This window comes from Eschrichtius robustus, chromosome 12 (genome assembly GCF_028021215.1).
Source record: "Eschrichtius robustus isolate mEscRob2 chromosome 12, mEscRob2.pri, whole genome shotgun sequence".
In the NCBI taxonomy this organism is placed as follows: Eukaryota; Metazoa; Chordata; class Mammalia; order Artiodactyla; family Eschrichtiidae; genus Eschrichtius; species Eschrichtius robustus.
This window is the reverse complement of record NC_090835.1, coordinates 61,717,841-61,730,323: the sequence shown is the minus strand read 5'-3', so window position 1 is coordinate 61,730,323 and position 12,483 is coordinate 61,717,841. Positions and strand designations below refer to the sequence as shown.

Below are 12,483 nucleotides of genomic sequence, written 5' to 3'. Positions count from 1 at the left end.
AAAAGCAGTTCTAAGAGGGAAGTTTATAGCAATAAAATCTTACCTCAGGAAAGAAGAAAAATCTCAAATAAACAACCTAAACTTACACCTAAAGCAACTAGAGAAAGAAGAACAAACAAAAACTAAAGTTAATAGAAGGAAAGAAATCATAAAATTCAGAGCAGAAATAAATGAGGTGAAGAAAATGGTAACAAAGATCAGTGAAACTAAAAGCTGGTTCTTTGAAAAGGTAAAGAAAATTGATAAACTTTTAGCTAGACTCATCAAGAAAAAAGGGAGAGGACTCAAATCAATAAAATTAGAAATGAAATAAGAGAAGTTACTACAGACACCACAGAAATACAAAGGATTATAAGAGAATACTATGAGCAACTGTATGCCAATAAGACAGACAACCTGGAAGAAATGGACAGATTCTTGGAAAGGTACAATCTCACAAGACTGAACCAGGAAGAAAGAGAATATAGGAACAGACAATTCACAAGCACTGAAATTGAAACTGTGATTTAAAAACTCCCAACAAACAAAAGTCCAGGACCAGATGGCTTCACAGGGGAATTCTATGAAATTTTTAGAGAAGAGTTAACACCCATCCTTCTGAAACTGTTCCAAAAAATTGCAGAGGAAGGAAAACTCCCAAACTCATTCTATGAGCCACCTTTACCCTGATACCAAAGCCAGACAAAGGTACCACAAAAAAAGAAAATTACGTGCCAATATCACTGATGAACATACACACAAAAATCCTCAACAAAATACTAACAGTCTGAATCCAACAATACATTAAAAGGGTCATACACCATGATAAAATGAGATTTATCTCAGTGATGCAAGAATTTTACAATAACCAGAAATCAGTGTGATACACCATATCAACAAATCAAAGGATCAAAACCATATGATCATCTTAATAGATGCAGAAAAAGCTTTTGGCAAAATTCAACACTCATGTATGATAAAAACTCTCCAGAAAGTGGACATAGAGGGGACCTACCTCAATGTAATAAAGGTCACATATGACAAACCTACAGCTAACATCATACTCAACAGTGAAAAGCTGAAAGCATTTCCTCCAAGATCAGGAACAAGACAAGGTTGTCCACTCTCACCACTTTTATTCAACATAGTTTTGGAAGTCCTAGCCCTGGCAATCAGAGAAGAAAAGGAAATAAAGGGAATCCAAATTGGAAAAGAAGTAAAACTGTCACTGTGTGCAGGTGACATGATCCGATACATAGAAAATCCTAAAGATGCTACCAGTAAACTACTAGAGCTCATCAATGAATTTGGTAATGTTGCAGGATACAAAATTAATATGCAAAAATCTGTTGCATTTCTGTACAAAAGCAATAAAAGATCAGAAAGAGAAATTCAAGAAACAATTCTATTGTTTGTTTCAATAGGAAACAAAAGAATCACATCAAAAAGAATAAAATACCTAGGAATAAACTTGCCTAAGGAGACAAAAGACCTGTACTCCAAAAACTATAAGACACTGATGAAAGAAATCGAAGATGGCACAAACAGATGGAAAGATACACCATGTTTTTGGATTGGAAGAACCAGTATTGTCAAAATGACTATTCAACCCAAGGCAGTCTACAGACTCAATGCAATCCATATCAAATTACCGATGACATTTTCTCACAAAACTAGAACAAAAAATCTTAAAATTTGTATGGAGACACAAAAGACCCCGAATAGCCAAAGCAATCTTGAGAAAGAAAAATGGAGCTGCATGAATCTGGTTCCCTGACTTCAGACTATACTACAAAGCTATAGTCATCAAAACAGTATGGTACTGGCACAAAAATGGAAAAGGAAAGAAAGCCCAGAAATAAACCCATGCCCTATGGTAAATTAATCTACAACAAAGGAAGCAAGACTATACAATGGAGGAAAGACAGTCTCTTCAATAAATGGTGCTGGGAGAACTGGACAGCTATATGTAAAAAATGAAATTAGAACATTCTTTAACACCATACACAAAAATAAACTCAAAATGGATTAAAGACCTAAATGTGAGACTGGATACTGTAAAACTCTTAGAGGAAAATATTGGAAAAACACTCTCTGACATAAATCGCAGCTATATCTTTTTTGATCTGTCTCCCAGAGTAACGGAAATAAAAACAAAAATAAACAAATGGGACCTAAGTAAACTCAAAAGCTTTTGCACAGCAAAGGAAACCATAAACAAAACAAAAAGACCACCCACAGAATGGGAGAAAATACTTGCAAATGATGTGACCGACAAGGGATTTGTCTCCAAAATTTACAAACAGCTCATGCAGCTTAATATCATAAAAACAAACAACTCAATCAAAAACTGGCAGAAGACCTAAATAGACATTTCTCCAAAGAAGACATACAGAGGGCCTAGAGGCAAATGAAAAGATGTTCAATATCACTAATTATTAGAGAAATGCAAATCAAAACTGCAATGAGGGGCTTCCCTGGTGGCGCAGTGGTTGAGAATCTGCCTGCTAATGCAGGGGACACGGGTTCGAGCCCTGGTCTGGGAAGATCCCACATGCCACGGAGCGGCTGGGCCCGTGAGCCACAACTACTGAGCCTGCGCGACTGGAGCCTGTGCCCCGCAATGGGAGGGGCCGCGATAGTGAAAGGCCCGTGCACCGCGATGAAGAGCGGTCCCCGCACCGCGATGAAGAGTGGCCCCCACTTGCCGCAACTAGAGAAAGCCCTCGCATGAACCGAAGACCCAGCACAGCCAAAAATAAATAAATAAATAAAAATAAAAGTAGCTATAAAAAAAAATTAAAAAAAAAACAAAAACAAAAAAAAACAAAAAAAAAAACTGCAATGAGATATCACCTCATCCCAGCAGAATGGGTATCATCAAAAGATCCACAAACAACAAATGCTGGAGAGGGTGTGGAGAGAAGAGGACCCTCCTACACTGTTGGTGGGAATGTAAATTGATGCAGCCACTATGGAAAACAGTATGGAGGTTCCTTAAGCAACTAAAAATACAACTACCATATGACACTGCAATCCCACTCCTGGACATGTATCCAGAGGAAAACATGGTCTGAAAGGATATATGCACCACAATGTTCACTGCAGCACTCTTTACAATAGCCAAGACATGGAAGCAACTGAAATATCCATCAACAGAGAAATGGATAAAGAAGATGTGGTACATATATTCAATGGAATATTACTCAGCCATTAAAAACAATGACATAATGCCATTTGCAGCAACATGGATGGACCTAGAGATTGTCACATTGAGTGAAGTAAGTCCAGCAGAGAAAGAGAAATATCGTATGATATCACTTATATGCAGAATCTAAAAAAATGATAAAAATGAATTTTTTACAAAATGGACTCATAGACTTAGAGAGTGAACTTATGGTTACCAGAGGGATGGGTGAAGGGGAGGGATAGTTAGGGTGTTTGGGATTAATATGTACACATTGCTATATTTTAAATGGATGACCAATAAGGACGTACTGTATAGCAAAGAGAACTCTGATCAATATTATGTAGCAACCTAAATGGGAAAAGAATTTGAAAAATAATAGATATATGTATACATTTAACTGAATCACTTTGCTGTACACCTGAAACTAACACAATATTGTAAATCAACTATAGTCCAATATAAAATAAAAAGTAAAAAAATAAATTAAAAAATAAAATAAAAATAAATAGCACCACCACCAAAGAGAGGAGAGTTATACTAATCACAGCATATTTAAATTACAGTGTGAGTCTTATTTCAAATCGTGGTGGCCTCACCGGGGGATATACAAGCTTGTAAAAAACACTCACTGCATGTTAAACTACTTGGAATGATTTCTTGGCACAGCCTTAAGTTTGTTGGGCATTTTTTTAACCCTCCTGGAGCTTACAGAATAGCAGTAATTCAAATAACTTAATCTTAGTCACAGAAGATAAAATTGCAAAACCACGCTGTTATTTGGAAATTAGGTATATACATGAAATAAGTTTGGGGGTACTAAACAAGGGTATGTATAAAAATGCAGTAAAGTTAAGAAAAATGGCCCCAGGATTTACAAATCTAGACTGAAAAAAGAAACTGGAAGAGGATTTAATTCTCATATTATAAAAACCAGCCATGGCCACAGACACACATTCCATTGTGCTGAATTTAAGTTAATAGAGAAATATCAAGCACGAACTATTGGGCCACAAATGTATTTCAGAATTTTTTCTCAAAGTTTCTACAATGTTCCTCATTATAGATTATTCATATATTTATCAACTGTCTTTCTGAATTTACCCATTTATATTTTCAATATGTACCACATTTTAAACATTCATATTTGTTGTTTATGTTAAGCTTGGACTTTGGAGATAGATTTTATTTGTTTCATGGTCCAGATAGCCAATTGGAAATACATACTTTCAAAAGCCGCTTAGGGACTTCACCTAAGAATATCTTCAAGGACTAAAATGGATCTCACCACTTCTGAGGAAAATTTTGGTATTTAGGACAAATTCCCCAGTAACCAAGAGAAGCACTTCAAAAGTCCCAAAGACCCAACCCATCTCTGGCTTGTGGGAGCACTACCAGAAATCATCATCATTCTTAAAATGAATCAAAATAGTGAGTGATCAAAAAATCTAATCAATAAGCATTTACTCATTGTTAGGGAAAATGTAACCTTTTTCTCAGTATATTAAACAAAGTGAAATCATTCATTTGCCAAAATTTAACAGGTATCTAAAGTTTGGGTCTTTTGTACTTGAAACCTTTAACTGGTTTGTTTCACTGGTACCTTCTCCTAATTGGTCCATTTCCATGCAAAAATAAGATGACCTTCCTTTTGAGAAAAAGATTTTAAAGTCTTAAATTTATCAGCAACATTACTTGTATTTTGAAACACAAGAATTTTTTTTCAATAAGCAACATAGAATACTTGTACTTTAGATGATCACCAAAGTCATCAACTCTAATTGTCTAAAATGAAGTCAAGGTTCAGACCATGTTAGGCCTTGTGTGGAATTCCTTGTTAAAAAATTTGGACTTGATCTTGAGTATGCTACAAGAGCAACTGAACAGGCCTAATCAATTGTATTTGGACAAGTTCCTCTCTCAAGAAGGTGAGGAAGAGTAGGGAATGTATACATACACACATATGTATATACACACACACAGTAGGGAATATATATATACTCATGTATGCATATGTACAATAGAACACATACATTATGGCATATATATACATATATACATACATATATATGTATATATGCTTAAAATCAGGGAAAAACACAAAAGATAACAAGGTAGCTGAGTACTCTGGGCAAAGAGGATAATGGCTTGCCATGGAATAGGATTAGTGGAGATAGGAAGAAATGGGTGAGTGAAACATATTAAGGAAGAAAAGAAAAAGCTTGATGATCGCTTATATCTATTGAGCAAAATTGAGAAGATGTCAAGGGTTTTTGATGTATAACTAGGAAAGTTGTAGGTAATAGCATTATTCACTAAAATAGGAAACTTAGAGTATTAAGTAGCATGGAGGAAAAGATGTTTAGTTTTGAAAAAAGTTGAGTTTAATACACTTGAGGAAATGTCTCACAGGGATTTAGATATGCATGTCAGAAGCTCAGAATGATTTCTGACAATTAAAATGTGCCATCAGTATGTAGATGAAGAGACTTGCTGACTTGCCAAAGAGGCCTTTCAACAAGAAAGAGGCAGAACTAGAACTCAAAAGCATGCCTGGCTATAGGACTCATGGGACTTCCATTCAAACTGAAGGGATCCATCTGAGGGAGGTCTATGTTTTCTTTCTGGGTACAAAATGAAGATGTAAAATATTTAAATTTAATTAATTTATTCAATAAGTAATTACTGAGTACCTGTCATGTGTGTCTTAAAATTCCAGAGTTGGGAATGGAGTACAGTCCTGTATTATTCTCTAAATGGGTTATCTCAAGTGTTACTTGTTTCTAACAGGGAATGTCTAATTAAAAATTTGTGACAGTGATAATAGCTGTAATTGCTTCCCAGATGCTGCCTGAATTTCCAGAGAGCATAAATGATAGAGAACTGAAATTTCACTCTTCTTAGAACATAACTCATTATGTTCATCTCTGAAGAGAAATGTTGATCATCCATATTTCTCCTTCAGTACTATTCTGTTTTACCCTTTGCATCTTAAAACAATAAACTCTGCAATTACATATAGTGACAATACAAATTGTGTGGATGAAATTGTTGAACCATTAGGTTCTAATATTCCATTAATATCTGAAAATGCTTAGAGCAGATCAGTTAACCCTGCCTTCCACTTTAAACACCTAGATTTGCACCTTAGCAAATTCACTTCAAGCAGCCTACATTTTTACTAACAAAATTAAAGCTACAATCTCCTCATTTAGCTCATCAATTGTTTGTTGTTGGAATCACCGATTATTATTATTATTTCTTTAAGATTTAATTTTATTTATTTTTGGCTGTGTTGGATCTTCGTTGTGGTGCTCGGGCTTCTCCTTACGGTGGCTTCTCTTGTGGAGCACAGGCTCCAGGCGCGCAGGCTCAGTAGTTGGGGTGCACAGGCTTAGTATCTCTGTGGCACGTGGGATCTTCCAGGACCAGGGATCGAACACATGTCCCCTGCATTGGTAAGCAGATTCTTATCCACTGCCCCACCAGAGAAGTCCTGGAATCACCAATTATTATATAATCAGAAGGGAGTAAAATAAATTGTCTTATTTTCTATCCAAGAAAAGAAAAGGAAAATGAGAGTGGAAATCAGGAGCTTCTTTCAGATAAAAAGGGTAGTGGAAAGATGGTGAGACAATTACAAATAAAAATTCTGGGTTTTCCCAACAACTAAACTTTCTGAGCTATAGTTTTCTCATCTTTAAAAGGAAGACAACATTAGCACCCATCATGGAAGAAAATTTTATTAGCTAATAATACACATAAAATGCCTAGCACTATGCTTGACACCTAGAAGGTGTAATGGTAGTAAGTATCTTCATTTTTTTAGTAGGATAAGTATTTTAAAATTAAAGAAAATAGACATTGTTATTTTAGTGAGTTACAACAGCAACTACAAAACATCTAACCTAACATATTCTCTTTGGGAATAAATAGCCATAAAGCAACATGTACTTAAATATTTGAAATATGCTTTTAAATAGAAAGATATCCCTCTAAGAAATGAGAAACCTAACTGAGCCCAACAAACTGAGTGGCTCAGAGCCAGTGTGAACTTTAATCAACCTGTTGTAATGCTCTTAAATGATTAAAACCAAAGACACTAGTGGATTGTAATAGTAGAGATTAATTTAGATTTCTTAAAATAGTTGTGTTTTTTGCAAATTGGTTTACAGTATACGAAAAATAAATAGCAAGAGCTGTCCTTTTTTGTTGTAGTGTGATTAAAATTTTTCTTTGAGATTCTTTTTCAGATCTCAGAAATATAAACAACTAGCTATTTAGGTCTAGCAAAGTGTGAGCATAAGAGCTATGTCCTCAGTAATCTTTATGACACCCTATGTCCTTTCTGAACTATCTCTAAAGTTAGTTTATTTTGAAGGTGGCATGTTAAACCTACTTCCAGAGAGACAGATAAGCACTAAAAGTTTACTTTCCAGATAAATAATGCCGACTTTTCATAAATTGGTGCCTTGTTCTTGTGCTTCATTTTTTTCCCTCCAACAACCTCAATGTTTATAGTATCTCTGGGGCACTCAGAAAACACCATTTTGCAAGTTTAAAAATCATCAAGATTTTTCTTTCCCACTCTGAATACTCCCCAAAGTACCTAGTCCCATGGCAGGAATGAGAGAACATTGAGAAATAAATGCCACTTAATAGTCCTGATTCTGCTGAGAACAGAGTATTTGAGATGCAATAGTTTTATAAGTCACTAGAGTAACATTTAATGCACAAGAAGAGTTACCTGGGTAATTTACACCCTTTTATCAAAGTAAAATGTTCCTCAATGATGCTTATTAACATGTAATGGAGATTACACACTAGGCATTCTGTAAAACTTGAACTGGGTAAAAAAAATCAGTCTGAGTTTAAAAAACCAGAGATGGGATAATTTTTTAAAAGAAATATTGATATATTTCAAATATATAAAACACTATAACCTAATTCTAACAATGTGTTTCTGAATGAGTCCTGTTTTACTTATTTTGCATAACTGATTTTTAAATTCCTTTTTAGTTAATAACATCATTTATTTATATGTAGCTTACAGATATTTATGGTGTCCTTACTACTTCTTTGTCACTGTAGAAAGTCTTTCCTTTCATAGATCTTAGAATCCAGTTTAAAAAACCAGGCCAGATGATACAAAATAATTAATACAGGAAAGTTTTTAAAGAATGTGAGTTCTCTTAAATAGGTTAAACAGTACCTGAATTCTTAGTTATGCCATATGTTTGCTCAGAAAATTACTTCTTTGAAATGACTCAGTATTAGAGTTCTATCCAAGTTCAACTGAATGATGGAAGTTAGTAGCTCCCTTCTCTATGCTTTCCTCAGTATTTTCTTCAAATATCAATTACAATTGTGCTGTAATCTATGACATTTCATGTTAGTGTTGTCCTGTGATCTCCTTAAGGCTCCTTAAACTATCTTCATATGCAGGGTTTAATACAAGGACTGGCATATAGGAGATCTTTAGTGAAGAAAAAACAAGAAAATGTTATCTAATGAATGCTTTATTTGACCCCTTTCCTTCCTATTCATATACCATATGGTACATTAAAATCTGGATTGGGAAACCCAGAAATGGAAATTCAATCAAGTCAGTTGAACTCTATTTTTCATATCTTCATTTGCTTTTTCCAGATCCACAATTCTGTAAACCATTCCAGTAATGTCCAACTTGACAGACATTTATTTTGCACCTTCTCTAAGGAATAATGTATTTATTTGCTCCGTTTGCATGCATAGACTACCTAGTGCCTCTCAGATGACAATCAACCTGATATTGAGAGAATCTTACTTCCTTTATCATTTTCCAAAAGTAAAAAAGAAAGATCTCTAAACCTTATTGTTTGTAATGATTTTTTTAATGACATCCTTCATGGGAAAAGAAACACTTGGCCAGGACTCCAAAATTTGTATGAAGTCCTAAAACATTTAAATCTACTTTATCTGCTGAATAGTCGAAGCCCAAGAAGACAGATAAATTCTAAGTCCATTCCTGGGCCTTTATAACTTCACATTTTAGAGAATTCCCATCATTAAGACTTTATGATGATTTGTCTATTCCTATGTACAAGGTTCCATGATGGACTCAAGTTAGAATCCCTCTGGATTTCTAAGAATCACTTCTATCTCTGAAGTAATCCAAGAGCTTCTGGTGAGCAGAAGCTGACCACACAAGGCTCAATGGCACACTATATGATTCATGACAAAGGAAAAACATTCAAGTCAGTGCTCTCCAGTCCAGACACAAAGACCATAACTTCACTGAGAGAAGCTGGCATGTATTGTAATGTGGTGACTAAATGTGTGTCTAAATATAAACATTATGATATTAGGAAAAATATAGACCAAGGAAATTTGGCACAAATAGAAATAGTATTTCCCTGATCTCAATTATTATTGAGAACATGTAAGCAATGGGCCCAAGATCTGAATTAAGTGAAATTAATCCTTGATTTCCTCTGCTAATGGTAAGGAATCTTAGAAAATCTAAAACTTACTTTTCCTGGTTAGGAATTCATTTTAGCTGCCTTTCTGGTTACTACTGAAGCTGAATCCAGCCTCTGTACCCCAACATCAAATTAAATCTCAGAGACAGAGTTTTGGGTGAAGTAGAAAAGAATAGCTTTATCACTTTGCCAGGCAAAGGGGGCAACAGCTGGCTGATGCCCTCAAAACTGTGTGTACTAACTTGGAGAGGGTAATGAGAAGTTTTATAGTAATGGTTCCAAGAGGGAGTGATCAGCTTGTGGACATACTTCTGATTGGTTGGTGGTGAGGTAAGTAGGAGTCAACATCATCAACCTTCAGGTTCCAACTGGTCTGGGGTCTATGTACTTGTGGGCAGCATACCATCTTTAACCATTAACTTCTTCCACCTAGTGGGGGTTTCAGTATCTGCAAAACAGCTCAAATATATTGTTGTGTGTATTCCTTGATGGGGAACTAGGACCTTGCCCCAAAGCTGCACTATTGTTTTTCTTGACTATTTCACCCTTGTCTCTGCATCCTCTCCCTTCCCTAATTAACAACTGCTTGAATCTGCCCTTTGGAACTCAGTGAAGGCCATGGAGGCTGAATGAAGCCTATTTCTTGTAGTCAAAGAAATGGGGGACACAAAAGGCTTTTGTGCACAGGAGCCCCACAGGGCCCTGCTCAGTATCACTATTATGCTGGGCTAATAGTATTTCCCATTTCCTAGCCTTCAGCAAGGAGGAAAGAGCATAGTATTAGTTCACATACCAGTAGAGAATTATGAAAGAGCATATTTTTGTGCAATGAAAAAAGTTTTAACACTTTTTTGTAATAGGACTCCGCTATGATTGTTTCATTGAATCTAATAGTGAAATACTTTTGATACTTAGCTAACTAACCCTAGTGAGTAAGAAGTCTGACTTTATAACAAGTATATAAGATTCCTATTTATAAAGCTTTTAAAATTAATGTTGAATTTCTTCAGCTCAACTGTTAGTGTTTTTAAGGTTGTCATTGGAAGCTCTTTATGCCTCCTAGTTCCCACATTTAGTGGATTATGTGATCCGCTATGCACTGCATATTTTTCCAGGTGCTGGGGATACAGCAGTGAACAGTGTCACTCCCCATTTTAATGTTGGTCAACAGTTAAAAGATGTAAGGTTTTAGTCCATCAATTTGCTGCCCTGGAGTTTTAGATAAAGTCAAATAAAACCAAGTCAGTGAGTTTTCATTAAACACATTTGCTCTGTGGCAAGTCCCCAAGATTATGCCAGTTTAAAAGTTCCGACAAATCTGGGGGTAGATGTGGCAGGTATGGCTGTCACTCTGCCTGCTGTTGTTTCACTGTTTTGCAGGAACATTCAGCATCTAAGAAACAATCCAGGACTTCCATCCCCTGGGAAAACTTGAAATCTATATTATTGCAGCTCCTAAAGCTCATAGATTGCAACCCAGGGATCTTTAACACTCTAGAACAAATGAAGCAAAAAGTGGTGCATTCCCTTTGCTAAAAAAAAGTAATAAAATGGGGTAGATTTTACCTCCAGAGGATGAGGGCACTGACATATTCTTGATTATTCATAGAGAAAGTGTAAAATTCATATTCTATAAGGCTGACAAGGCACTTTCTAGCTTGCAAACAAGATCCATTTTCCCTTCCAGTACATCAAAGAAACTTTTCTTTATTTCCAGTCAAGTACATACATAAAATTCTTCTCCAAAATGTCTGTTGAGAAAGTCTAGCAGCTTGGTGGTAAACTGCTGTCTTCAAGAGATCACATGAAAAAGACCAACATCTACAATCTCCCACCAAAAAAGACAACATGATCTAGAGCGGGTCCTGTAAAACTTTCTTGTAAAAGCCCAGTGTGTAAATACTTTAGGCTTTGCATGCAGTATGGTCTCTGTTACAATTACTCAAGTCTTCCTTTGTAGAGTGAAGGCAGCCACATACAATATGTTAATAAGTAAGCATACCTGTAGTCCAGTAAAACTTCATTTACAAAAACAGGCAGCTGGCCAAATTTGGCTCAAAGGCCTTAGTTTGCCAACCCCTGATCTAGGTAAATCTGTATTCTGACCAAAGGTAACACTTCTCATATTTATTTAGGATCTCACTTCTATTTTGTGTCCTATCATATATTGAAATAATCATAAGCATGTACCTTAAATAGTGAAAGAGACGTAATTTTTCATTTATCATCAGATATCATTTGTAATAAAGGTATCCTAATGAAGGATATCCTCAGAAACCTAATGTTCACCCCTTTAATGCTATTTTCCCCTATATTGATCCAACTTTTGTTCATTTTTCTATATTATAGATGATTATTCCTTTCCTTATAGTATAGTAAGTACAATTTAAATTTTTCTTATTGTTTTTGCTAAAAACATTCTTAGAGGCACTTGAGCTATCCAGGGGCATATGCCCTACATCAGTGGCCTCAATCTGAAGTGATTTTCCAGTTATTTCCATTACCACCATCTTGTATATCAGCTGTCAATGTCAGTGTGTCTATTTCTAGTAATCCCTTTTCTTATATCCATACTTCCTCCCTCCATAGCCCAATGCATAAAATCTGCTTTCTAATGAAGAACTGAATTCTTTCTGATTGAAAGACCCAGATAACCTAGTTTCTGGAACCACTTAAGCCACCATAAACCCCTTGGCCCTTTGAAGGAGCACTACATTTCCCTTTTGGGTACATAGACTTTAAAAAAGCTATTTTCCACAACACTCAAAAGGTTGGCTGCTTGTTTCTTGTCTGTTGGCCAGGTCCCAGAGCATTGAGGTTACTGGAAGTCAGATTAACAGATAAATGAAGAATTTT

At 35.6% G+C, this 12,483-nt stretch overlaps 1 protein-coding gene across 1 annotated transcript in view; it reads left to right on the top strand.

Annotated features, from left to right (window-relative positions):
• The window catches only part of KHDRBS2 (KH RNA binding domain containing, signal transduction associated 2), a 731,890-nt gene that overhangs the window by 718,656 nt on the left and 751 nt on the right, over positions 1-12,483 (top strand). The window lies entirely within an intron of this gene.